General features: G+C 40.4%; 1 protein-coding gene across 2 annotated transcripts in view; it reads left to right on the top strand.

Moving 5' to 3' along the window:
- The first annotated feature begins 1,706 nt into the window (after nucleotides 1-1,706).
- NRIP1 (nuclear receptor interacting protein 1) overlaps nucleotides 1,707-27,836 on the top strand; it is an 87,382-nt gene continuing 61,252 nt past the window's right edge. For both annotated transcript variants that reach the window (XM_040980645.1, XM_040980644.1), the window contains exons 1-2: nucleotides 1,707-1,891; nucleotides 22,287-22,365. The gene's annotated coding sequence lies outside the window, so the exon portion shown is untranslated. The remainder of the gene's footprint in view (nucleotides 1,892-22,286; nucleotides 22,366-27,836) is intronic.

Genomic DNA, 27,836 nt, shown 5'->3' with positions numbered 1-27,836 from the left:
GTGAAAACTTACATGTACAGTGTAGCCCTTATGTAACAGGCATACAAGTACAGTTTTGTGACTTGGATAATTTTTAAGTATAGTTGCAACTCTTACTTCCAAATACTAGGAAATTCTTATGGAGACCTACATGTTAGATCAGAGGTCTCCTGCAAAGATTCTCTCACCCAGTAAGTGTTATTACGTGGGCTTGCCATTTCAGAGTTTTTGGGTAGGGCTAAGGTATACTTGAGCGGTTTTGTGTCAAGCAAAAACAATTTCAGAAACAGCACTCATTTCCCCTGGTGATTTTTTTTTCTCTCCTTTTTGGCGACTTACTAAAATGCTAGCTGCTTCAATCAGAAAGAATTCTGACATCTGGGGAGGTGTTGAGGGGGCGTTAATCAGTCTACTTAGGTGTATGGGGGAGCGGGGAACTTGTGATTTTTTAAAAGCACTGGATACAAAGAGATGAGGGAAATGATGGTTTCGCAGGACTCTGTGCTCTCCCTCCACTTTGGGGCCTCACTCAGTCTGAGCTCCCCCACCTCCCCGGCCCCCCTTAGTTCCAGGCGGCTCCAGGCAGATTCCGTTGCAGGAAACCCAGAGGCTCCCCGTGATGTCATTGTTATTTCTTATTCGGGGACCGAGCGCAGGAGGGCCCCCCAAGAAGTGGCAGCCCTTGCTCCTTCGGGCTGGTCCTCTGGGGTCAGGTCCTTCCCGGGAGGATGTACCCGGGGCTGACCGGCTCCGCGGCTGACTTCCCGGTGACAAAGCAGCTGGAGACCAGCCGCGCTCCTGGGTCCTGCGTCCGTCCAGGGAGCTGAGCGGGGCACTCCTCAGGTCTCCTTCCCAGTTTCGCTCCGAGAGTCACGCCACGTTATTACCGGCTGCCTGCTACGTGCTGGGCACCGGGTCAAAGTGACCTCGAGTTAAAGTGCCCGTGGCCCCCACGATGAAATCAGGACGCAGGGATTATTACAAGGAGGTGGAAGTTGGGGCGCCAGAGGGGAGGCTGGTGGTGGGGAAAAGGAACGCGCGCAGTGTGGTGGGCTAAAATGGCAGGAGGGCAACACTTAAGGCGCCAGTACCCAGGCGGGGACACAAGGGGCGTCCAGGGATCACGGGCTGTACCCCAAGTGCGAGCCCTTGGGCCCGGGGAAAAGAGCAGGATCGCCCACAGCCCCAGAGAGGAGCTGTCCAGGCGCGTGCGACGGCCGGGGGCGGCTGGACAGAACCGGGCACTGAGGGGTGTGTGTGGGGGGGGACACCCCGAGCGCCCACCTTTCCCGGCCCGGGAGGTCCTCCCAGCCCTGCAGCCCAGCCCGGCCATCTGGAGGGCAGGCGAAGAGGAAGAGAACAAAAAACTAAGGGGTCCCCAGCTCCCGCGGGCTGCCAAGGACCGAGTGCCTGCCTCCTGGCCCTGTGACAATAGGAGGGCGGGGGGAAGAAAAAGGGTTAAGAAACTTGGCTGAAGAGCTGAATGGCGTGGAGCGGCGAGGGGAGGGACTGGGCCGCGGCGGACTCGGCGGCGGAGGGAGGAGCGCGGCTGCGGGCGGGCGGCGAGCGAGGCGCTCCAAGTCAGTCTCGCAGACATTGCAGCAGAGCCCCGAACTCGGGAGGAGGCGGCAGCGGCGGCGGCCGAGGAGGAGGACGACGACGAGGAGGAGGAGGAGGCGGCGGCCGAGGCGGAGGGACGAGCCGGCCCCCACGCCCGCCCGCCCGCGCGCGTCCGCCCGCCCGACCGCCCGCCCGTGGCCTCGCGTCCGCCGCCTCGCCGGGCAGCGCTTGCTGCTCTGAGGGAAGAGCTCGCGGCCGGGCTCCGGCCAAGGACGGGGGGCGCCGGGGGGGAAGGCCCCCGTGGCGGAGTCAGCCTGACGGAGCCGGAGGCTCGGAGCCGCGGCGGCCTCGGGTGAGTGGCGGCCGCCGCTGACGGGAGCTCTCCGGGGCAGCAAGCCGCCCGCGCGCCGCCGGAAACGGCCCCGGAGCGCGGCCCGCCGCCGCTGGCGTTGGCGTTGGCGGGCAGGGCCGAGGGGGGCGTCGGGGCGGACGGGTCCGTGGGGTGTGGGGGGACCCCCGGCCTCCCTCTCCCGCGTCCTCCCCCCCCAACCCTTCCCCGGGAACTCGGGGGTGGGGGCGGCCCGGGCGACGGGCCCGGCAAGTTGTGGAGTTAGCCCCGGGTTCGCTCGCCCGTGCGTGCCAGTCCTGGGCCAAGCGGGGCGGCCTGCCGGGTTGTGGTCCCCCGCGTCGTAGGGGGACGGGCACGGGTGGTCGCGCCCCCGCTCGGCTTGCCCCCTTTGGCCCGGCGTCCCGGGCGCTGCTTGCCGCGCCGCGATCGCTCCTGCTGCCCAGCGGCGTCCTGGGTGGCGACGGGCACAGTTCCCTGCCTTTCGCCCGGCTAGCTCCCTGGCGCTTTGCTCGCCCGATTCCCAGCCAGGAAAAGTGAGTAGGAAAAAGGGACCAGCTTGCCCAGCCCCGGGCCCAGCCCGGCGGCACTTAGCCTAGGCTTTAGGAGGGCGAGGCTCCCTGGACCCCGAGGCCTCAGCCCAGGGGCTTTAACCTTTTTTTTTTTTTTTTGCTAAGCGAGCTCTCCTTTAGGGTAAGCTCAGTGAAAGTCCCTGGGAACCTTTGGAAGTGTGCTTCTTTTTTTTTTTTTTTCTGTCTTCTTTGATCGGCTTTCCCTTTCCTACTGTGGAATATTGTTTTCAGGAAAGGTTTCCCTGGAAATAGGCTCCAGAGCCTCCAGTCCTTTCCAAAGTAGTTTCCGAATTTTAAGCAGGAGTTGATGGTGAGTGAAGGAACAAAGGAATCAACTGTGTCTTAGAGGCGGACAGGCTGGGAGTCTGTGACACATGTTGATCTCCGAGGCATTCCAGGAGTTTCTTTCTGGCACCTTAGAAATCTGATGAGCTTCTGAAGGTAGCAAAACTCAATGCAGAAAAAGTTGTTTTTTTTTCTTTTAAAATTATTATTCTCTTTGGAGTGTTTAAAACCTTTTTTTTTCTTTCTTTCTTCCCACCAATGGGACGTTTTATCTTGTGGGGAAAAAGAGTATCAAGACGTGCCCTGGGTCTCACGACCCGACCCCTAACTGGTGGAGCTGAGTTGGAGTTTGTGTACTAGAACGTAAGTGATTAAATTGGAGGTTGTGGCGAAGCGTAGTGGCTGCCGAGGAAGGAGAAGCCATGTGTAGGTGTCCGCGATAAGAGGTGGTTGTTGGGTTGCGTGTGATGAGTGCTGGCTCTGTATTTCTTGGGATTTGTAAGACCAGGGGACCTGGGACTTCGTTCTTTAAAGTTGTGAATTGTATCAAACCTGCTTATTAGTGAATCATAGGTTCAGCAAGTGGGTGGCATCTTCCAGAGGCAATTATTCAATGTTTAATCATCAGTTTACCACCTTTTGTGGAAGAGACAGTGAAATAAATAGACTTTTTAAACAAACAGTGCCTCCTCTCTTAAGTGTGGGTTCCTGCCTGGAATATGTTGAAATGTTTTCCGTCTTTCACATAAGCTGCTCTGCTTAGCTGACGTGAAGTGACATAGTAACATTCGTAAGGCTTAGCTGGTTCAGGCAGCAGAGTCCTGATCATGCCTTAGGTCTTCGCCTGCACCCAGTGCTTCAGAGACAAAGGAGGAGAACCAGGCTGTGGTGGTGTTGGTTACTCTAGTGGAGAAAGAGCTCTTACCAAACTTACCCTTGAAAGTACCCTAGGAGTGGAAATGACACACATCTCCCTATATATTTCAAAAAAGGACATTGATCTTTGTTGCTTTTACTCAGATGAGTCCCCTCCAACACCTCTGAGAGTTAAAAACCACGTTTAAAGCTTATGGTAAGATTAGAGTTAGAACCACGGCTTAACCTCATCTGCCAACTCTGTGGAACTTTTGCTTGATTAAAAAGCTTAAAATACTAAGTTTGGGAAAAGCGATGTATGTCAAGGAAGCCCAATGCTCTTTGACTCTTGCAGTTTCAAAAGCAAAACATCCTGATAAAAAATAACCTATACCACCACCTAGAGTTTGTTGTTAGTTTGTTGCTGCTGAAGTTGGCTTATATTGTCATTTCTCTTGCAGTTCTGATACAGTTTAAGAAAAAAAATGATTAAGAAGTGCCATCTTCTGCAGGGCCTTCCAAGAAAACTTTTTTTCTTAAAGTAATAAATAGCAAGTGCCAATTTAAATTATCCATGCCACCTTTAGAATCAAAAATTATATCAATTTGAGTGGGCTCTGTTCCAAAAGATATTCATTCAGAAGAATTTAAAACAATTTCCAGCGTGTTCTCTCAGGTAGCTTAAAGTGATTGCTTAAAAGCCTCTATGCGCTGTTGTCAGAGAGTCCAGAAATCTTGCAGATTAACTGGGAGCAGGCTGTAGTTCAGATGTGAGAAGAGGGGGTGAGTTGATGTAGTGATCTTTTGTTGTTGTTGTTGCTGGTGGTGGTTTTATGTGGGAAAGCAGTCTTCAGTGGGAGACCCTAGAAGGGAGCCTTGGGGCTTGTTGTTGTGAGGCTTATCATTGTTTATGGAGGAAGTCATGCCCCTCCTTCGTGTGGTATAGCCAAAGAGAAAGGTGGCTTCCAAGATCTTTAATTGAATATGCAGAGAACTAGAGCAATGTATTAATTCTGTCAAACGTCACTATTTTAGAACATTGAGGACAACTAAAAATGAATTAACTTATATCTGAAAGCAGAGTTTTATGGAAGGTGACAGATGAGGCAAAATATGTCAATCTGCTGGAACAAATAGGAAGATAAAGAGCTGTGCGATCCTTGGCTCCCTAGGAAAATGAAAAGGAAGAAGGTTCTTATTAATTTCGGAGGTTCCATTGAAAGCCAGTCCTGTGGGATGATAATAGAGAAGTAATTTTGGGAGTGCATGAGGTTAAAGGAATTTAGTTTGGAATTTTAAAATCTGAAAATTCGAAGAACCTTGAAATTTCATGTTTTCAGTATTTCTCTGTAAAAGCAGGAAGGATTTTGTATGTCAGGTTAAAGAATAACTCTCAACATAAATTGAAAGTGCAGTTGTTATCCTGGAAAGGCATGTGGTCACCCTAAATTGTGATCTCATGTTTTGCTTTTTAAACTTTGGATTATCAGGTATCATTACTTTTTATTATTTTTCATGATATGGTTCCATAGGCACAGGGACTCCCCCGGCATCCTCTGTTTCTCCCCGCCCCCACACCGTTTTTCCCCATATTATTACAATCGTGTAGTCTTTCAACAAGTCACAAGTCCAATATTGTGCTATTTTAGCACACGATGGCATTGCAGGTACAGACACTGGTAGATAGTCTAGTATCCTGTTGTCAAGGTGTGTGCAGCAGTTTCATTGGAAGTTCTTTTTGTTCTGGAGTGGAGATAGCATTCCTTTTTAAGGTGTAGAATAATGAGAAAAAGAAGGAATCTGGGTTTTTTTCCTCTTTCCCTTTCCTTTCCTTCCTACATCTCCCTCCTAATCCCTTCCCTCATCTCTCTCTGCCTCCTGCCCTCCTTCCCTCTCTTCCTTTTCCCCTCCCTCTTCCTGCTTCCCTCCCTTCCTCCATTCCTATCTCTTTTCCTCCCCTTTTCTAAACATAAAATTTCTGCATCTCTTCATGTCTTCTTCTGTGAATATTGCCTTTCTGGTCATATGATGAGGTCAAAGTTGTTTACTCTCAAACTTAAGGCCATCTGCCCCGTCAGGTGGTTGACCAGTAATGAGTGGGTTTCTTTTGTTTTACTAATGATTTTCTGTTAACTGGATTAAGCTTGGGGAAGAGGCATTCGCTATACTGACAAGGCTCTGTATGCTCATGTCTTTCATTGGATAAATATTTTTGAACCTTGAATGCTGTAAGAGAAGTCAGAAACGTTTTCAGTGGAATGTGGTGGTGGAACTTTCTGGTTGTGACTTTGAAGCTGTGAATGTACAAGGTACATGCCATTAGGTTGCAGACTTTATTTTGTTACTTTGCTGGCAGGGTGTGAGGGGTGCTGCTAGGGGATAAATGAGCAAGCTAATTGTGATAGCACAACAATCAGAAATATATACCAGGATAGTCATTAAGAGTTCAAAGATAAAAATACGGAATGTCAAATGACAAAGTAGGCAGTGGAATGGAGCTGAGGATTATGTCCAGAATTTGGAATGGACAAAAAGTCAGTGGAGGAGAGAGAGCTTGTTTCTGTATCCAGTTTGCATCTGATGCTGAAACAGGGACTTGCCTTGCTGATGGTAATGGATTCTGTTTTATGAGGCCAGCAGTATATTTAAGTAGTGGTTGGTTGAGGCAGAGAAATGATGAATTCTGCATTTGTGTGTGTACATTGTTACTAGTGTGTCAGATTCATTTGGGTGATCCAAAGTGGAACCAGAAGTTACAGTTTGTTTGAGGGAAAATGACTTGATTCTAAACCAAAGGAAAGTGTAATTGTTTAGGTTTGTGAGAGCTGTAGCTTTGGTCCTAGTCAACATGCAAAACTGAGAGCTAAAATGTGGATGGTGACCTGGAGAACTCTTTGATAGTGTGTCTTTGGTAAAGGTAACATATAATTGCAAAAGGAATGCTTTATTTAGAAAAAACAAAGCTTTCTTATTTATTTTATATGGATTTCTTTGGAAGGCAAAATAAGTGGTTCATTCATTGCATGGGAGATAGCACCTTAATCCAGGTCACCACGTGGGTGACAAGGACCTGAGTGTTAGGGCCCTCACTGTGGCCCTCTGTGGCTGTGCAATAGCAGAGAGCTGGAGTTGGAAGAGAGCCTGTGAACATAGGGCACTGAGAGATGGGATGTGGGAGTCATGAGCCAGGTTTCAATCTTTGTGCCAAACTCCAATCTCAAATGTTTTCTCTATTTGATGATTTAAGATGGGTGGAAAATTGAGATTGACTGTTCTTTTCCTGTAAGTGAATGTCTTGTTGTTGTTGGTTTTTTTTAAAGAATTTCAACAGTAACATGAAGAGCAGATTTAATGATTGTAAGGACCCAGAATGCCGTAATGGAGATTACTGAGGTTATGAAAAAAACATTCCCACTATATTATATAAACTTAGCAGTATCATGATAATTAAACAAGCTTTTGGTTGTTCTTTGGGCCTGGATTGTGTCATAATGGTTCATCCCCTACCTGTGATGCTGATATTTCATGTGGGTGCTGGCTTGTGTTCTGGCTGCTCCACTTCTGATCCATCTACCTGCGTGCTAATGTGCCTGGGAAAGCAATGGAGATGTTCCGAGTGCTGAGGCCCCTGCAGCCCGCGTGGGAGGCCTGACAGCAGCGCCTCATGCAGTCCTGGCTGTCACCACAGTTTGAAGAGGACACCGGCAGTTGGAGGAACTCCTCTTCTGCCCTCTCTTCTCTGTGACTCTACCTTTTGTATAAATGAATGAATCTTAAAAAAAGAGCAATAGGATTTAAAAATCTTGAAGATTATGTTATGGATAACGACATTTAAAGAAATTATGATTGATTTGATTTGTATTTTGCTTGATGTGATTTCAAAAAGAATTCCCAATATGTGTTAAAAGTTTGGCTAGAAAGGTGTTTGTGTATATTCATTCATTAATCCATTTGTTCATTTCTCCTTCCGTCCTTCTTCCTTCCTTTATCTTCCTTTTCTGTAGGTAGGACTAGGTTAAAAAAGTAAAGAAACATGTAAATGGAATTGCTTCTTTGTTGGAGTAGTAGTAGTGCTTGAAACTCAGTACTGGAATGGTTGAACAGTTAATTCTCCCCCACAAACTTGAAGGAATAAAAGTTCAGAATTACAACTCATCTTGCCTCTTTGTCAGTTTGTGAAACTGTCTTCAAGAATGTAAGAGACCCTTATTTGCCTTAAATTTCAGGTCACTGTGAGTAAGCCTGGAGTTTCAAGAAATGTTAAACTGGAAGGCTGCTGAGAATTTGAGTCATCAGCTTAAGAAGCCGCTGGGGCAGGATAACGGATGGGCCTGATGTTGATGTTTACTCAGAGCTTTGGTGGAAAACAGTCTCTCCCCTTGGATGTTACTTAGGAGAGTAATTTCTCAAGCACCTGTGAAGTGATAGTCATGGCTACTCCTTGTTTTCAAACCTAGAGTTGCTAAGTGATTGAGAACAGCTCTGGAGCTGAGGTTGAAACTTGTATTATTAGTAGTCTTTTGAATTATTTTACATTTACATTCTTTGTTAGCAGTTGAGAGGACTAGGTAAAAATCCGGTGATTAGTTTTGGATAGTTAAGAGAAAAGCTTAGCTGTGAATGATTACCTAGCGATTAATTCTCTCATATGCCTATTTTAATAGTTGAATTTGCCTGTACTCTAAATAATGCAAAAATATTCAATATGCTACTGTCAAAAACTTTAAATGATAAATTATCAGTGAATAATAAGAAAAGAAATTATATACAACCTTAAATTTAAAATAGTATCTGATGTTTTATGATAGCTTGAAGTTACAGAGCACTATGTATATGCAATAGGACACAATCACAGTTTTGGATTTAGAGTTCAGAATGAAAAAGGGATGTCTATCTTGAAGGATCATTCTGGAAATCAGGAGATGAACTGTGTAAGAGATTCAGAAAGGTTTGCGAGCAGTATGTTTTTAAGCTTCTTAAATTCCCAAATCCCGATAATTAGGAGTAAAGTAATTGTTGATGGGGCATATGTGCAGAAGGAGAGGAAAAATTAAGGAGAGGAAGGAGAGCAGAAAAAGATGGAGGATATCAAGAAAAGAGGAGTTGGAAACATGTGGAACACTGCCGATGGGAAGGAAGGAATGGCCTCCGGATGAATTAATCACACTTGCAGTTTTTCCCCTGAAGGGACTATTTGCACAATGTGCAGGGTAGACTCTGGTTTGATTTTTGAAAAACAGGCTAAAAGAAAGTTTGTGTTTGCTATTCTTATTTGTTATTGAGGTTTATATTCTCCAACTAAATATTCTCCAACAACAGGGATGAAAGGAAAGTACTTTTATTTCCTTAGCAGCATCTGTAGAATGTGAGAGTTATATTTGGTTTTTGAAATTGTGAAATTCTGAGCGTACACGTTAGTTTATGTTGTTGTTGACACTTAAGATTTCAAGCCTGTGATTTTTTTCAGAGCAGTAGACATGAACAGGTAAAAAAATGTGAAATATACACAAGAAGCCAACAGAGGAACCCACAAAAACAAAAGTAGTGTTGAGTTGTTTGCCTTGTCCTTTTTCTGTTGGGAGGAGGAGCATGGAAAGGAAGATAGCTGGCGTTTTGGTAGCTGCTGCTTGGTGCCAGGCATGGTGTTGGCCACTTTGCACGCATTTGGCTTATACTTCCAGTGACCTGACTTTCTGAGTTTAGACTGATCTAGTCTTCCAGGTGCAACAGTGAAATTGGAGGCCACATGGCTAAGATCATTGATGTTGATATTTGATTTTCTGTGAGACCGGACTTTTTTTTTTTTTTTTAAACAAGAGGCCATCTGATTTTGAGGAAGTCGTTGAAAAACCTGTTCCTTTCCTCCTGATAGCCACAACTCTGGCTGACGGAGCCCAAGCCTTCCAGCCAAGCTCCTGGTCTCACCCAGCAGACATGCTGCTGCTGGTTGATGATTCTGTAGCAGTTTGTTAATGCTGGGAGAGAGCAGATGTCCTGCTGCCTGCGTTTCACTGGAGAGAAACCCAGACAACTACCCAGAGTGGCTAAACAGGTGCCTTAGCAGTGCTTGCTGTGGAGAAGTATCCCACAAAATTACAGCAGTGAAAGCAACAATGTTTCTTGATATAATTCATTAAAATAGCTTGTCATGGCCTTAATCCGGATGTTCCCAAGGCTAATTATGTTTGTCTACTTCAAGGAGCAGTTGTAGCAAATTTGGTGTGGGAGTTCTTCCTGGTTGAAAAGTTACAACTCTTAAAAAAAGAAAGAAAGGGAAAAGTTACAACTCTTGACTATTACTGTCCTGAATACAGTTTTTTTTATTACCCTATTTTCATCCATAATAATTTTGTTAAACACTATGGTCTGGTAATAAACAAGTCTCGGTAATACAAAGAGGAAATTGACGGTGCATCTCTGAAGTATTGGAAAACAGTGAAAAAAGAAATGAGGAGCAGTTAACTTCATTTTGGGGATAGAGCATGGTTAGAAAAGAGATTTTTGAGGGCTATGGCACATAGTGCATTTTTAAGTACACACCAGGCATGTTCTTTTATTGTTAAGGCCATGAAAAATGGAGTTATAAACCTCTCCACCTCATTTTACTTACCTCATTTAAAATTTATGGAATTTTGAACCCAAAACCAGTTGTACTGGAGTGGATAAGTAATGAGACTCATATTCACAGTACTTTACTGTGCTTAGGGCTTTGAATTGCCCAGTAAATGTTGGAAAAACAAAGGATTTGTGTAAAAGCTGAAAGGAATGTTTTGCTTCTTTCTTTTATTGTGCTAGGAGAGCATCTTGTATTTTGGCCAAATAAAAAAAGTAAAACAGTGACACTGAACAGGGAAAAGCACCTTTACTTTCAGATATGTACTCACATTATTGCTCTAGCCTATCTTTACCTTTTAAAAAGAGTTAATAGACTGAATCTACGTGAGTTGAAGAATTCATGTAAGAATTGAAGATGGCAGTTTTTAAATTTACCATCTGTTTCTTCCCCTGGTGTCTAGATGGTTGGTGTTTTTGAGGCAGAGCCCAAGGCAATGCATTGCTAACGCCATTGCTAAAATATTAGTCATACCTGTTGTATAATGCTTGAGTGCTCTGAATCAAGTTTCTTCTTTTGTTTTTTTTCCTGTTGTTATTGTTCCTTTTTAAATTTTGAGGTTTTTTTCTGCCGCAACTTTCAAAAATTGAAGTAATCTCATCAAATTCTTTTCAGGGTAAAAGAATTATCTGATAAAAGCTGTGCATACTGTAGACTTAAGCACAGTTGTCTCATGGGCATCTTTTATTTATTCCCCTCAACGAACAGCTCAGTTTAGAGATATCTTACATATAGAAGAACATACAGCTAGTTTAGATTGTAAGTCAAATAGTGATTAAAATATTATCATTTATCATTTATGCCATTTATGCATTGTCTGATTTCTTAATTTTTCCCTATTTTTGCCTGTTAGCCTGTTATCTATCTCATTTGTTCCTCAACGTCTCTCCTGTTTATTAGTGTTATTATTACTACTAGGAGGATTCCATGTAATTCAGTACGGTAAATGATTACCTGTCATCCAGCAGTTTCTGTTTTATTATTTGAAAATTTTCAGAGCACTTATTATCTATATTTTATAGGAGACAAAATTAAGTCCCTAAGAATTTACATAAACTTTGAGTGTCACATAGTTGCTAGCAGTTGAGTGGGTCCAAGATGAGGCGTCAAGTATTGATTTATTTGACACTTTTGTGTTTGTTTCCTTGTATAAAGCAATAACAGAAAGCAAAGTTTGCATTCCAAGTGCTAGGAAATGGTTAATACGATTTGGCAAGGAACCCAGCTGTAAAGTGCAGGTACCACCTGGGGAGGAACAGTAATGTAAACCCAGTTTGAGAAACTGAATGAGGAGGAGCTACTAACTTCACCCAAGTTCTGGTACAATTTTGCTCATGATGTTGAGAACTCTTTTAGGATTTAGTTGTTGTTCAAGCACTTAAAATTTGTAGATTGCGAATTTAAAGTGGTGAATTTTGCGTGGATTCCTAGACTTGTTTTGTTTGTTGCATTGTGTACATTTTTGGATCCTATTTAAAAAGAATAAGGGAACTTCCTGTTTGTAGATTAATAACCAGATAAGTACCTTAAATTGACCAGGGCATTCACAAGATGATTTTACTTGTTACTATCTAGTGATGAACTGAACCCACCCATGGAGGTGTTTGGGTCTGTTGTTTCAATTGGGAACATAATTCGAGGGTACAGACTCTCTTTCTATATTCCATTGTGAAAAAGTAAAATAAATTGAATGGCAAACTGGGCACTGTGACAATCGTGTGCCATAAGCCATATGCCATGTACTTAGCTCCATATTTTTAGGTAGAAGGCCTGAGAGAGGACACCTGACTGGTCCTTGACATGGACCACAAGCTGATCACTTTTCTTGCATTGAAAAGGCAAATTGGAATGGGATTTTTTTATACTCATACGATAGTGGGTAAAATAATTTAGAGGCTTTTACAGTCCTCAGTCTCTAATAAAATAGAATTTTTCTATTTTATGTAAACCCTGATTATAGCAGTCACACTTGTGCTCCTCAGAGCCTGTAAATCCTACTAACAGAAGCATATTCATTGTGTCTGGTGGCGCTGTCAGTGCCTGGCCCAGAGAAGGATGTCTGTAGACATTTGTTGAACTGTACCAGTCTAATGGTTGATAAAATCTGGCTCTTTGGGGCCAAGATGGCCCCTCTTTATACGTAACAGCTGTTAATTATGTGTTAACTCATGAATAATAGATGGATTTTTTATTTAAATTTGGAATTCTAAGAGGAATATTTCCTCATAAAATGTATCATCTTTTTATAGGCATATTAATTATGAAGGAAAAAATGCAACTGTTGGTGACATTATAATTAATTGCCACTTGAAATAGTTTGTTTTGTAAGACCAGGTTTCTTCAGAAATACACAAATTATATTAAGAAACATGTTTAGCAAAATTATTGGGACTAACATTTAAGGGTTTAGGGGCAAGGGACATGGAGCCTCCTATTTGCAGAACTCCGTGGACAGTTTCCTGAGCTTTACTTCCAGTAATGAACAAGGATGCACCTGCTCAGCACACCTCATTGCCTCGGCTTTGACTGCCGGGATGTGGAGGCATTTTAACATTTCATGTATGTACTTCATTTTCATGTCCAAGAACCTTAAAAGTTAGAGGATATCAAGAACAGTTGATGGTTCAAAACCTGGTAAATGATAGGGGTTAAGTAGAACCTGAAACCCTTTTGTTATATTATAAAAACTAGGATATACACTTCACCAGAGGTGATTTTCCTGACTGAAAATACTCCCCATGTTGAACTCCATTAATAATTGGCTGGAGGGAGGCAGAAAATAAAGTGTGTTGAAATTGGAGCTTAGAAATTTCTAGATCATAAATTTATTTTCAGTGCTAAAGAAAATGTATAAAATATCTGGATATCTAGAGAATTGCTTCTAAACAAGTACCTTTTAAAAACGTTTAACTTAGGTTCTTGCTTTTTTTTATCAAAGGTAAATTTATGCTTTGATAGTCCTTGTCTCTTATAGGTAGGGAAGACATCTCTCATGGCTCACATAGTTTTCTCTGTGTTAAAATGCTTGTAAATTATAGTAAAAGAAGAAGCTGGTAGACTAATGTGCAATGTAAAGAAAGAGAAAAGGAAGCCTGTTTGCCATCTATGTTGCATTCCCAGTTGTGCTTCTGTGTGTGTCCTGAATACCTGAACTTCTTTCTCCTTCATTGCCCAGCAGTTTCAGTCTTTACATTAGAAAGTGCATGCATTTCTATATGTTAGTGTCAATTTGCTATTTTTGGGTTTCTCAGCAAACGCTCAAGCTTGATTTCTATCCGTGAAGTAAAACTTAGAACTAACATGTGGTATCTCCTTTAAGTTAGTATTATTATCTTTCAGGGAAGAAAATGAGTGACTGAATTTGCTGGTAGTTGCCCTGCTACACATGTGTGTTTAGCTTTAATCAGTCATCTATGCATGTATTTCACATTTACATATCTTTGAATATTCATCCTGATGATGCCAAAGAAGGTTTTCCTTTGAATGTATCATTCTAATGGCATGAACACATTCACCTTGAATTTTAAATTCTTGTCTCACACTCTTGTTTCTCCCTTTATAGGTAATGAATTCTCCTATTGGGATTATTCATTGTTTTAGCACAACTTTAAATTGTCTCCTTTTTGCAAAATTATTCTGTTAAAGGTGTAATAACCTGTTACCTTAAACCTGTAGGACTCAAGGCTAACCAAAGTAAAAGATAAAATATTGGTTAATACGGACAGTAGATAAAAATAGACCTTTGAGTGATCAACAGAAGAAATAAAATCTTACTTAAAGTCTTCTGAAAATCTAAACTGAATATGCAGATTCTCACACCAGTCTTATAAATCCAAATGTTTTGTTACTAATTTGTAATTTGTTTCATGTGTCATAGTATTTTTTTCCCCCTAAAATGAATGGAAGGAGAAATAATAGTATGACAAGACTAAAATGTCTGTGATAGCATGTTACTGCATTTGAAATTGTTTTATAGGGAATTTTAAAGTTTTGCTTTTGTTTTTGGAATTCTGCAAATGTGGACAGCAATCCACATGAATAAAATAGATTTTTTTTTTTAAAAAAAAAGACTTTTTGGGGGAGATTTTGGCCTTGTTCTTTAGATGCCAGTTTGCATGTCCATGTCCTATGTCGTAGGACATGGGTCGAGTCCTAGCTTCATTCCCAACTCCAGCTTCTTATGGGTAGGCACTCTGGGAGTCTGCAGGTAATGGATGGCTCAGGGAGCTGGGTCCCTGCCACCTGTGTGGGAGGCTGGGGTTGAGTTTCACCCTGGCCACAGCTGGCTTGTACAGAGTGAGCTTGTGGATGCGTATGTACTTGCTTACTCTCTTATTCTCTCCCCTCTCTCCCACATAGATAAATAAATACTAAAAAGACATTTTAAAAGTTGTACATTTGTGAATGTCGAGTAGGGATAAGTGTCATTTTTCAATGGTTTCTGTGTCTTAAGACATTGTCTCTAAAATGACATCAGGAAAGAAAAAAACTTGCATTTGTATGGATTGCTTTGTGAATGTTGCAGGATTGAACAGTTCCCAAGGACTGTTTAATTAGGAAGAAAAAAAAACAGTCAAGAGGGAGTGGGAAGTTCTGTTTTGTGAATAGAAAAAGGAAAACTTCCAAATTGTGTTGAAGAAACCGTGTATTTTGGTTCAGGTCTGTCTGCATGGCAGTTCTAGAAGATATTAAGAGGTGACTTCTAGTGAAAATCTTAGTCTCCTTAACACACTGTTGCTGCTTAACGTGTTAATCAGAGGAATTTGGAAGAGAAGAGTTAGAACCAGGGATTGGACAGATGTTAGTGTAGGTTTTCTATGAAAAAAACTACAAAATGGTTGGGTCATTTAATGTTTCCTAGCCCCAGTTTCCTTTGTAAAGTAATTTGGTGGGACTAGAATCATAATTTGGTTGTTAGCTCTGTGAGAAACCAGCATTACTTGAAAAGTGAGGTTTCACTTTGGACACCTGAGTATCAGGGTGCATAGAACTTAGGGCTGGGAGACTGTCTCATACAATATTTTGATCATGGCATTTAATATTTTACAGCAAAGTTTTTAGTTTAACATAATTGAACTTGTACTAGATAGGGTTAATAGGCTAGAACAAAAGGTCAAAGCGTAAGGCATTAGGCTTAATTAAGGGAGAGCAGGAGTGGCAGGAGTGTGTGACAGTTAAATGGGTTTCCCACAGACTAATGTCGGTTACAGTGCAACCATGCCTCAACTTAAGTGGGTTATTTTGTGCAAAGGGCAGCAGTGATTAGCAGTTTGACATGCCAGACACTTCTGGCCAATCCCATCTGTTTTAGAGGTTAAAAAAGCACACCTTTATGAGCTGATGGATTGATTTGTGTGCCCGTCTGGTAAAGATTAGAAGTCCAAGGCCAGTGCAGTAAATGTCAGTTATAGAATATTGTACTTTCTTGTTTTAACCGTCAACTCTTTTATAATGGGGGATAACTGCTGTTTATGGAGTTGAACACAAGATGGGTGGGGGAACAGGTGAGTGAGGAAGAAAAACATTTCCTAGATGGAACTGGAATTAACATATCCTGTAGCAGGTGTTCCACATTTTATGGAGTGTTTTTGACCTTTCCTTTGCAGTTTGAGTCACATTGTTCTGTGTTATCTGAGCAACGCTGTCAGTCCAGGATTCAGTTTTGAATAGAGTTAGTAGGTGTCTTTCTATAGGCTCCTCTATTCCAGGCAGCTGGACAGTTTATCTGCATGTCATTATACATTTTAAAAGTATATTTTGTTCATTGCTTGGGAAGGAGAGAGAGAACAAAGGGGGAAATAAAGAGACACACATGTGTGGGCGTGCACATGAACACAGACATACAAAGTTCTGTGTTCTTTCCTGTGGTCACTCGGGTATAGCCACAAGAAGAGACACTGGACAGGTTCAGGAAAGCAAAATTATAATAATGGTCCTAGGAGGCATAGCATGCCCTGCAGGACTACAAGGCAAAGCATCAGCAAGGGTTAGTTAGCCAACAAGGCAGGAGCTGGTTGCAAATTTTATTGGAGTTTCTGCAGGACAGGCAAGGCAGGGCTGGGTAACAAAGTATTGGTTAATAATAAGCTTAGATATAGAATAATGATGTTATAACAATAATTTAGGTTGAGCTATTGTATATATGTTCTAAGTGGTAGGATGGTCCCCAATTTTCCTGTGGATGATGAAGGCACACAGGAATATTGCCTTGTTATGATGTATGGGTCAGAGTTATAGTCTGGATTGGTTAGTTTGCATATCAAAGGATTGGGTGGTGTTAACCCTTCTCAATCTGTTAAGAATTTAACTCCTCGGGGACAGCCTCTTCCTCCCCAGAAAGACTATTATGCTATCTAAACATAATGTGCAGAACATATACCAGGTACATGGATGCTTTCTTCTTTTGTGGGTAAGATTTACAGTGGTCCCTTAGGATGGAGTTGTATCAGAGCCCTACTGGGACTGACTGTCATCACTGAATACTGCAAGAGTGTTGGCGTTCACATAGTTCACTTTCTGATTAAGATTGTAGCCCATTTGGTGACATACACTATAGGTTGTGGTTATTAAAACTGGCTTTAGACTGCTCTAATATCCACAGGAAGAGGAGTCCTAATTTTATGTGTATGAAATAGAACTTCTGGTATAATCATTAATGAACTTAGGAATACACAGCTTTCATTCAGTCTTTTGGAATGAGCAAGAAGTATTTGACAGAAATAAAATTATCTTTATCAGATGATCTTCAACAGTTGAGGTCTGAAATCAGCCGAAAACAGCATTGTTAGGTTTCTCATTGGCCACAAGTGCTCTAACCTAGACAAAGGATTTGACCAAGAATTGCCTGTTACATAGCTACACACACCGTCAGTTTTGTGTGTGACCCTGTATTGCTTAGTATAGAAAGAAAATTAAAATATTTATAAGAGATGTAGTCATTTAAAGTACTAATAGCAATTGATATTTTATTGTAGGTGTCTATGCATTTGTTTTTTAAACTAGGCTGGTTCAAAGTAAAGCTAGAAATGGAGTTTTCTCAATTTTTAAAACAGTTAAGATATTTATTTGAAAGGCAGGTAAAGAGAAAAACAGACACAAAGATCTGCCATCCACTGATTTACTCACCACGATATTCTAAGCTGTCTGAGCTGGGCCAGGTGGAAGGCGAGAGCCAGGACCTGAGCCTGGGCCTCGCATGAGGTGGCAGAGATCCAAGTCCTTGAGTCATGAGCTGCTGCCTTCTGAGTGCATTGCCAGGAAGCTGAATCAGGAGCGGAAACAGCGTTTGATGTCTGGCACTTTGGGATGGAATGCAGACATCTCAAATAGCAATCAACTCCTTCTGGCACAATATCTGTTATTTTTAGAGAATTTATTATTACTGTTTTATTTGAAAGGCAGACTTTTTTTTTTTAAGTCAGAGAAGGGGGGAGGGAGGGAGAGAGAGAGAGAGAGAGAGAGAGAGAGAGAGAGAGAGAGAGAGATGTCTTTCATCTGCTGGTTCACTCCCCAAATGGCTGCAACAGCTGGAGCTGAGCTGATCTGAAGCTGGGAACCAAGAGATTGTCTTCCCAATTTTCTGTGTGGAAACAGGGTCCCAATGATATGAGCCACCCACTGCTGCTTCCTAGACCGTAAATAGAGAGCTGTGTCAGAAGTGGAGCAGCTGGGCTCGCATGATAGTATGGTGGCTACATCCTCACCTTGTACGAGCAGGGATTCTATAAGGGTGCTAGTTTGTGTCCTGGCTGCTCCGTTTCCGATCCAGCTCCCTGCTTGTGGCCTGGGAAAGCAACAGAGGATGGCCCAAAACTTTGGAACCCTTCCCACACATGGGAGACCTGGAGGAAGCTCCTGGATCCTGGTTTCAGAATGACTCAGCTGCAGTCATTATGATCACTTGGGGAGTGAGCCGGCATATGGAAGATCTTTCTCTGTCTCTCCTTCTCCGTAAATTTGACTTTCCAATAAAAATAAATAATTTAAAAAAAAGTGGAGCAATAAAAACATACTTGGTGCTTCAGGGATAGGATTAGCTGACTATGCCATTGCACCAACCCCTCTTGCTGGTCCTCTAAGAGTATCCATTTGACAGAGTAATTTTCTTTTTAAGGATATTTATGCCTTAATGCCTAGAGCCTGTGAATGTCTTGTGTGTGTGTGTGTGTGTGTGTGTGTGTGTGTGTGTGTGTGGCAAATGGGATTTAGCAGATGAGATTGTGTGACAGATTGGGGGCAGAGTGTCCTGGATTACCCAGTTGTAGGTACTCTAATCAGGAGGGTCCTTGCTGGAGAGAGGGAAGAGATATGGGATGCAGGTGTCCCAGCCAGGTTCTTAACTGCTGAGCTGATTGCCTCACCCCAGTGCCCTGGGGGCTTGGGGTATCCTAAGGTGCAGGTATCACTGCTCCTAAATCTGTAGTGTGAATTACATGGAAGTTGTTCACCGTGAGTGTGTGTGTGTATTTTTTTTTTTTTAATTTAGGAAGAGAAAGTGAAATTAACCTATTGGAACTTATTTAGGAATACAGTACTTAAAATTACATTGATGTGCACGTATCTGTACATATGTATGTCGCCCATCCTGTGTTCTTTTTGCAGCATCACCAATCAAAATGACTGAGATCGCTACAGACTGGCAATAATAAACCCGTGTTCCTCTCTATAGGGAGAGAAAGTGAAGAAGCATACATTTTAAAATAACATTACTTTTGTTACTAAGTCATTTTTAAGTGGAATATATCAAGTAGAGTAGCATAAAAATGCTCGAGTTGTAAGTTAACTCTAGGAGAGTTGCACAGTTTCATGGACAGAAACTTCACACTGAGCAAATATTTGATGCTCTACATTTCTACTAATACTAAAAACATTTTTAAAAGGATCCTAGCTCCTGTCCGTTAGTTTCTTTTAATTTTATTTGGTGCATTTTATTGTCAGTTTTGTTGGAATGGCATTTTACTAAAGAGAAATATTTTGGAAAGTTTGATCTATTTGGAGGTTTAAAGAATACACGCTGTCCCTCATGATCCATGGTGGTCAACTTCTGCCGATCTATTGTGCTTGCTTCCTTTTTGTGATACGGTGGTAACTAGATTTGAGAAGTGTGAAGTGTGCTCCTCAGAGCAAATTAGTTGAAACTCATGCTTGTTTAGATAGTAAAATAGCAATTCAAAAACTACTTGTGTATTTAGTGTCATATATTTTCCTATCTTACCGTAAAATTGTAGGGTTGTAACTTCAGTTTTTGTTGTTAGAAATTTTTGTGTCATAATAAAAGTAACAGTCCTGTTTTCTGTTTAAATTTTGTTAAGGTACAGAATTATTCTTGGCAGATTGAGTCCAACGAATGCCATGATATACAAGGAATATACTCAGATACATACGTGTATATTGATGTTTGTGGTATACTTCAGAAAGACTAGTCTGCACCTGTTGACAGTGCGTTATCTGGTGTCTCCTAATGAGAGATGGAAAAGGTGCTGCCACACTGTCTAAGCAGACCAATCCTCAGCAGATTGCATCCATTCTCCTTTTTTTTTCTTGTATTTTGTGACCTTGCAGTCAGTGACTTAGGTCCAGAATAGTCTCAAAGTCATGTAAATGAAAGCAATTAAGGTATTGCTTATCATCTTACAGAGTTCATGTAGAACCTTATTGGATGGGGAGATTTGCCTGCTTTATGAGGAAGGTCAAAATGAGGTTAAATTTTATTACATAAAATGATTTGGTAATGGTTTTATTTAGCTGCTGAAAAAGTCATGCCCTAATCAGAAATGATAATGCTTTTTCTTAGTTACCCAGTGATCTCTTCAGGGTTTTGTTTCTTTGTTTTCATCTTTTTATAAAACCTTGTTAGAGATGCCTTCTCTCCTGCTCCCAAGAGCATCCTTCCCTTAGGCAGGACTTTAGGTATCATTGATGACACGCACTCACATGCATGGAATTGAACAAAAAATGTAGCAAAGTAAACATTTCAATTTTGTTTTCCATGAACATTTTTTTTTAAGGATGATTTAAAATTTATTTTTTTGAGAATCAGGCCAGCGAAGGCAGGTGGGGGGAGGAATTTCCACAGGTTCACTCCCCAGATGTCTGGAACATTTGTCAGAATTGCCTGAATCTGGGAGCTGGGAATTCGTGTGGATTGCTCACATCAGTGGTAGAGATCCAGATACCTGAGCCATCGCTTGAGACCTCTCTGGGTCTGCCTTAGCAGGGAGCTGGAGCTAAGGCCTGAACCTGAACAGTTAATATTGGTTGTAGTGTTTTAAGCACTAGTCAAGTGCTCAGTTCCTTCCATTACCGGTTTTTTTTTTTTTTTTTGAAAGATTTATTTATTTTATTGGAAGGGCAGATGTACGGAGAGGAGGAGAGACAGAGAGGAAGATCTTCTGTCCAATGATTCACTTCCCAAGTGGCTGCAATGGCCGGTGCTTTGCTGATTTGAAGCCAGGAGCCAGGAACTTCTTTCTGGGTCTCCCACTTGGGTGCAGGGTCCCAAAGCTTTGGGCTGTCCTCAACTGCTTTTCCCAGGCCACAAGCAGGGAGCTGGATGGGAAATGGAGCTGTCGGATTAAGAACCGGCGCCCATATGGGATCCTGATGCATTCAAGGCAAGGACCTTAACCATTACGCTGTCTTGCTGGGCCCTTCATTACCTTTTGAAGTACCTTCATATAGGTTATATTTCCTGATGTAGCTTCGGGGTTGTTGATAAATATGTTAATATATTTGTTAATGTCTAAATTACTAATTGGCACAGTATCTCAGAAAGTAAGATGAAAATCTCTCCTCACGTGGACATGCCACCCAGCCAGACCGAGTATCTGTGAGGGCTTGGAGAGCATTCATGCAGATACAAGAGGAGCTTTACTATTGAAGAACTGAGAATCAGTGATTCTGTGTTTGTGACTGTGAAGTAATTAAAAGACAGGCAGGTATTTTTCATTATTGTTGGTCCATATAATTACCTTCTTTCCTTTTATGGTGGTCTTTTACTAAAGCATGTTGTATTAATTGATCAACGCTTAAGATGCATTGATTCATTGAGCAGACATTTACTGAGCATTAGCTGTATGCTTTATACTTGCTAGGTATGAGGAGATTTAATGATGAATGAAGGGCTCACGGTCACAAGGAGAATAATAATAAGCCTGATCCTGAGAAGGTGACCCGGAGGTGTAAGGGTTGAAGAGCCTCCTTGGCTAAGATGTTGGGGAGACTTTGCTCTGAGGTGTTGGGTATCTTATAGGTGCTGAACCCCATATAATGAAATGATAAAGAAAAATAGCTGTTTGAGGGGAATGTTAGGATTCAGGCTTGGGGACTTTTTTTTAGAGCTGTTCTTGAGAACTGATAATAGATTATGGACTAGAAATTGAGACTTTTTGGAGTGTTAGCTAGATGTAAGTGCAGTGGCTGATACAAAAAAGAATGTTCTAGAAATGGGATTATGAAATTATCCCATCACCATCTAACTTCATTTTCCATTAATAAATATAAATATAAGTCAGTAAAAAGTTTCTTCACCCATCACAGTATTAAAAAAGGTTATATCTTTAGATGGCTAAGGACTTCATCTACTCTTATTTCCTAGAGTAAAAGTTTTCTCACATGTTGGTGTCATTCTAGACTGGTTTTTATTCTGGTTTATTTTAACATTTTCTGTTCCTGTTGGTCTTGGAAAGAAATTAGATTTTTTAAAAACTCTGAAGATTATAAAATATTGTAATACTCTCTCCCAGAGTCCTTGATTGAAATCCCTGTTCATCCTTGACAATTAGCTTCTCATGTCCTCAAAAAGAGGCAGCAATCTTTACAGTTGAGTAAAGACAGACACGTAGTATATTTTGGCAAATAATTTTGTAATGCAAGTTGTTTTATCATATGGGGTCAAGAACCATGCCTAAAGAAAGCATGTGTAATTAAAAATGTTTTACCTGGTAGTACATCTTTTTATAATTTTTTGAGATGGCTTATTTAATCACCAGTCAAGGCTTCATTTGTAAAATATGTTATTGAAATTTGTGGAGATAAGAGACACCTAGTAACACTCATTTCTCTTCTCTTTTGTTAGAATTTGGATTGTGAGTTATTGGAGACCTCTGTCCTCAGGAAATCCATATTGTAACATTCAGGAGAAACACATCCCAAAGGTATTGTTCTTTTTTTTTTTTTTGTCTCATGGTTCTATTTATTTTAACCTAGTCAAGCTTTTTTTGGTAATAGGAAGTTAAGACTCTTAGGCCATTTTTTGTTGTTTACTTTCCTTTGGCTTTCATATTCACATCAAAGGAAAGAGGAGTGTGTTTTAGACGTGATAAACCTGAATTCTGTGTGAGTGAAGAACAGTTAATTGAGATCAAATAAGTTTTTTTATATTAAAAATATCTGAATTTCTCTTGTTATCTTTGGGGCCGGGAACCCAGATGCTCAAATCAAATAAAATGGATGAGTGCATATTACCGATCTATATCCTTCCATAAAGTTCATCATCTCTGGATTACTTACATGCCCAACATAATGTAAATGCTTTGTAATTAGCTAATATACCGTGTTAGGTAAGGATAGTGACAAGAAAACAGAATGTTCAATACAGAATCAGTTTTTTCTTTCATTTTGTTTGAAAGAATTTTCCAAAATTTGGTTGTTGAATCTATGAATACAGAACTCATTGACACAGGAACAAATTGCATTTATATTTTAATTTTTCAGTTTAGATTCATTTTAAGAATGTCTTCAAAAATGGAATGTATGAAGTTCTTGTTTAAGGCAGTGTGAAATGTACATTAAACATCCGGGGAGGCTGATCGTCCTTCCCGCCTAGGACAGTTCCATCCTCTAGCGATCATCTGCCCCCTGTATTACATGAGTCTCATCAGGATCCACATGGCTCTGCCTCTGACCATCTACCCCCCAAGGCCCCTCTGCACAGTCATGTGCGGTTAGGTTGGTGCAGAACAGTAATCGTTCATCTGGCTGCAGACCCAGTAATATGTGCCATATTACCAGGAGGGTCGGATGTTCAGAAGATACCTTAGAGGTTTGTCTTTTGCGACCTGCCTTAGTCTGTTCCGTGTTGCTATAACAAAATACCATGTGTGTGAGGCTTATAAGAGAAGCAGTGCTAGAGGCTGAGAAGTCTAAGATGAAGACACCAACAGATTCAGTGTCTGGAGGGGATCCACTTCTCACAGCTCTAGCTAGAATTTCACAAGGTGGAAGGAGCCCCGGAACTTGTACAACCTTTTCTTTTTCCTTATAAGAATATTAATCCCATTTGTAACAACGCTGTCTTCATGACCTAATCATTTCTCAGAGGCTCTCCCTGTAGATACCACCCTCACACAGTGGATAGATCGTAAGAATGATAGGGACACAAACACTTAAGTCATAATGTATTCCCAAAGTGCATGTGGAAATGCGGATAAATTGGCCAAAGTCAGTCTCATTGCAAAAGTTTCTTCTTAGAATCCAACTTTATACAGCCACCCCGTATCTTATATTTTTCTTTTTAAAACTTTCGCTAGTTGTTTTTCTTGAAATAGGAATAGGTGGGAGGCAGATAAATATATCAAATATAACAGGAAATCACATCTATGGATTGCTTTTTGTCTGATTTTCAGGGGAAAGGTGTGAACAGTTTATGTTTGAGTCATATTTTGTTTATCATTTGTCTTCTGCCAATCATTGCTACTCCATTGTATGGCTGAATAACTGTGTATCCATTCTATTGTACATGAATGTTGAATGTTTTTCTAGTTTGTGGCTACTTGTTAGGCAACTATAAGTTCCTTTGTGATTTTTGATAGCTATAAACATTTGTTTCTGATGAGTGTGTCTATCAGAGTGGAACTACTGAATAGAATGTATATTACTGAACTCAAGGATATACTTCACGAACAGTACCTGAAATCCTTTTAATATTTCAAAAATGTCGATCAGTTCTTTTACTAATGGTTGACATTATTATAAGCTAGACTTTTCTTCAGATTTAAATATAAACAGTTTCTTTTTCAGGAGTTACTTACAATTTCTTACCCATTAAAACTTGAGTATCTGATTTCCTGATCCAATTATAATAAATATGTCCATATCTCTTCTAATCTTAGTGAAGAATAATGGACTTGAAAACTTCCTGTACATATTTATGATTATGGAAATCTTGAAAATTAATTTTTAGACAAAATCAGATAAAATGTATAGCAAAGACTTCTTTATTTATTGCATATTTGGACACCTCTGAATATTTAATGCAGCAGATGCTCTTGAGATATAATAATCTTTTCTCGGTATTTGTGCTGAGTGTTTCTTGCAGCTCTGTGTTTGCAGAAATCTGTCTAGCAGTTTAGTGGAAATTCTTGCTAGAAAAGTTTTTAAACATTTTTATGTTAATTTTTTAGATCATTAGGACAGTGTTACTCAGAACTATAATACCAGTTGTATTATGTAATTTTAAATTTTTTCGTATCCAGAGTTAGAAACTGGGATGAAGTTCAGATTTGTTTTATGTAATTCAGTTTTAAAAAGTATTACTCTATCCCTTGATAAAAATGTAAGGTTGTAAGATATTTTTTACTCTTTTTCCCCAAGCTTCTGAATCTCATTCATACTTTCACTTGCTGTACCCTGTCTCAGTTTTAGATAGGCCCCTTTTAGTGCTCAGCAGCCACATGTCTGTTGGTTTTCATGTTGCACAGCACAACTGCAAAGTTGCATGTTGGAGTTTGTTAAAATAAAATTCTTTGGTTGAATTCATATCTAGTGCAAATTGCCGTTAAGAATCCAACAGAAAGATGTTGGCCTCTTGGTTGGAATAAATACCATTTTCTTTGGTTTGATTTCATATAAAGTAATGGGCCAAATCTCAGTGGCAACTTTTAAAGGCAATTGTCTGCCATTAACAAAACACTAGAATTCTGTAATGTGTAGGCTCACCTCTTTAATTTTAACCCATGTAACTATGTGTGCCTGGTAGAATTCTACTTTCAGGGGAGATTTTGCTATTCCTCATTTCTCCTAAACATGGCTGTTTGATTTTGAGTCAGAAATATTGTGATTTGTTATAACTCCATGTATTCTGAATACAATACAACAGCTTAAAAATAATGTGTATTCCTGTAGATGCATCTATGATTTTCCATTAATCAGGATGTTTAAAGGCTACTAGAATTTGAGAGTTATATTTCTTTGTGCTTATTTGCTAAGAGGGATGCTAGAGAGTAGAATCCATTTCATGTTATGCATCAGATTTTGCCACCAAAATGGTTTTTAAAGTTTTGTGGCATTCATAGTAGAGACTGTAGATACAGGTTGACTGACTTGTGAAAACAGTCATATTCAGAGGGCTGTTTTGTGGGGTCAAGTATACTAACTATACTTTTGACAAAACCACTTAGCGTTAGTATCTTATGCACTATAAAATCAAAAAAGAGCAAATCATTCCTCTATGTAGAAAATCTTCCTCTCAGCTGGTATAAATTTGATTTCATGGCATTGACTGATGGACACATGGTAGTTTCTCAGACTGAGGACCAGCCTGGACTCATTTGGATGCATCAAAATTTAATCCTCTTTATGCTCTGTTATGTTGTCTTTGTTTGTTTTGCTCTTACATAAAACCTTTACAAACACAAGGAAACATATTTTAAATGTATTTAGTGTTTTTCTTAGGTATATGTGTGGTTTTCCATTTGAGATATGAAATAGATTTGTCAAAGATTTCTGAGATTTCAGTGAGTTCCAGGAGACATACATTGTATTTTGCTATCTTAATAATTACTGTAGATTGGGTAGAACTTGAGGGCTTTTTGAAGCTTTGCTATTTTGTGAAGGATAGATTGCTTTTTATTTTCTATAGGTAGTTTCTAATTGTACTTTTTGAAGATTGTGTTTTTATGTTGCCTACAGTAAGTTGTCAAAATAGAGCAGAAAATATAATCTAAACATATATTAGGAATGAGTATATGCTGCTGCTGCTGCAAGATACATTTAAAATACATTAAAATATTCTTGTAGAAAGCTTTATAAGATGATTTTTAAAAAGTCCCAACAGAAGGGCTGTTTGCATTTTTTGTTTTATACCTTTATGCGTGGAGCACGTAGGATCCTCCTGCGCTTGATTATAGCCAAAAGCATTTTAATTAGGACAGGAAGAATTAATTAGAAGTTTTAGTTTGTCTTTCTACCACATCTCCCAAATTCAGGCTTTAGTTTTGTCTGCTAGTTAGTGGAATGACTTTCTAGCTGGCGTATTGCCTTTTAGTATTTATTACCCAATATGTACTACAAAGTTATAGAACAAATTCTTCCAATAAAAGTGTCATTATCCTGAAAAACTTTTGCTCCCAAAGTAAAGGCCAAGTCCAGTTTCCATCTTGCTCTTGTTCACCACGATATCCAACATTTGATTTTACTTCATTGAAAAAATATACTAATTTCCCAGTTAATAACAATGCCTCATTGTTTTTGCCTTTTCATCTCAGATATCTTTTTATTTTCTATCCTGTGACATGTGAAATCTTTCTGACTAAAGGGCGCATATGCCTTCTTCTCTCCCACAGTAATTAATCGGTACCATCCATATTAAATTTATTGTCACAGGTTTTCATTCATTTCTTCAGCAAGCTTTATACACTTCTAAAGGGAAGGGATCATATCTTTTATAAATTTGTGATTTTTAAAGCACTTTACTTTGGGCCTCATAGAGAAGGTGAGGAGGGACAGGCTGAAGTGAGGAGCCTGGGATCTGTTGGGCTGTCCCGTGGAAGCGGCAGGGGCCTGAACACTGGGCCATCATCTGCTGCCTTGTAGGGTACAGGAGCAGGGATCCGGAAGTGGAGTAAACAGGACATGGAGACAGCAGTTCACCTTGTGATGCCACGTCCCTTGCAGTGAATTAACATTCTGTGTTGTAAAGCCCACCCTATGATGCTATTTCAAAAACTAGAAATCATTTTTATAAAGGATAAAGACTCACCATGTCTTATGAAAGTTCTTTACTCTTCTGTAACAGTTCTCCATCGAGTTTGCTAGAGGAGGAGATGATAATGTGTGTTAGAAATATGCAGGTTTGAAATTCTGATGTGAGGATATGTGATAGCACACATACCTATTTTATTGAATACACAAAATTGTTATACAGAACAATTGATATACAGAATGCTTTTTAAACATGCCTTGTCTGAGCAATAAGGATTGATTTCATATGTTAACTAAATGTTTACTTTAGTGAGTCCCTTTACTATTCATCAAGAAAGAAAATACAGATGTCTTTGGTGAAAGTAATAAATTACCTTTGTGGAATGCAGTGGTTTCAAGGATGAATACATTTAGAGGTTTGACTAACTTTCCAGCATTGATCCTTAGTTTTTCATATTTAATTCACATTGGTCAAAAATGTTTTTTTAAAGGACATCATTTCCAGATTTTTAGTGTTACCAGTAGGTGATCCCAATCCAATCCATTCTAATGTCCTAAAAGTGTTTAAAAACTAAATAGCTTACTTGCCAGTTGAGGTTCTAAATGGGGCCGATTTGGGATGGTAAAATTATTTTTGGCTTCAGCCGTTCTGGCCACTTGGGGAGTGAATCAGTGGATGGAAGATCTTTCTCTCTGTATCTCCTCT

The sequence above is a fragment of the Ochotona curzoniae genome, unplaced genomic scaffold (assembly GCF_017591425.1).
Source record: "Ochotona curzoniae isolate NIBS_2020 unplaced genomic scaffold, NIBS_Ocur_1.0 contig_3498, whole genome shotgun sequence".
In the NCBI taxonomy this organism is placed as follows: Eukaryota; Metazoa; Chordata; class Mammalia; order Lagomorpha; family Ochotonidae; genus Ochotona; species Ochotona curzoniae.
This window is presented reverse-complemented; position numbering and strand designations above follow the sequence as displayed.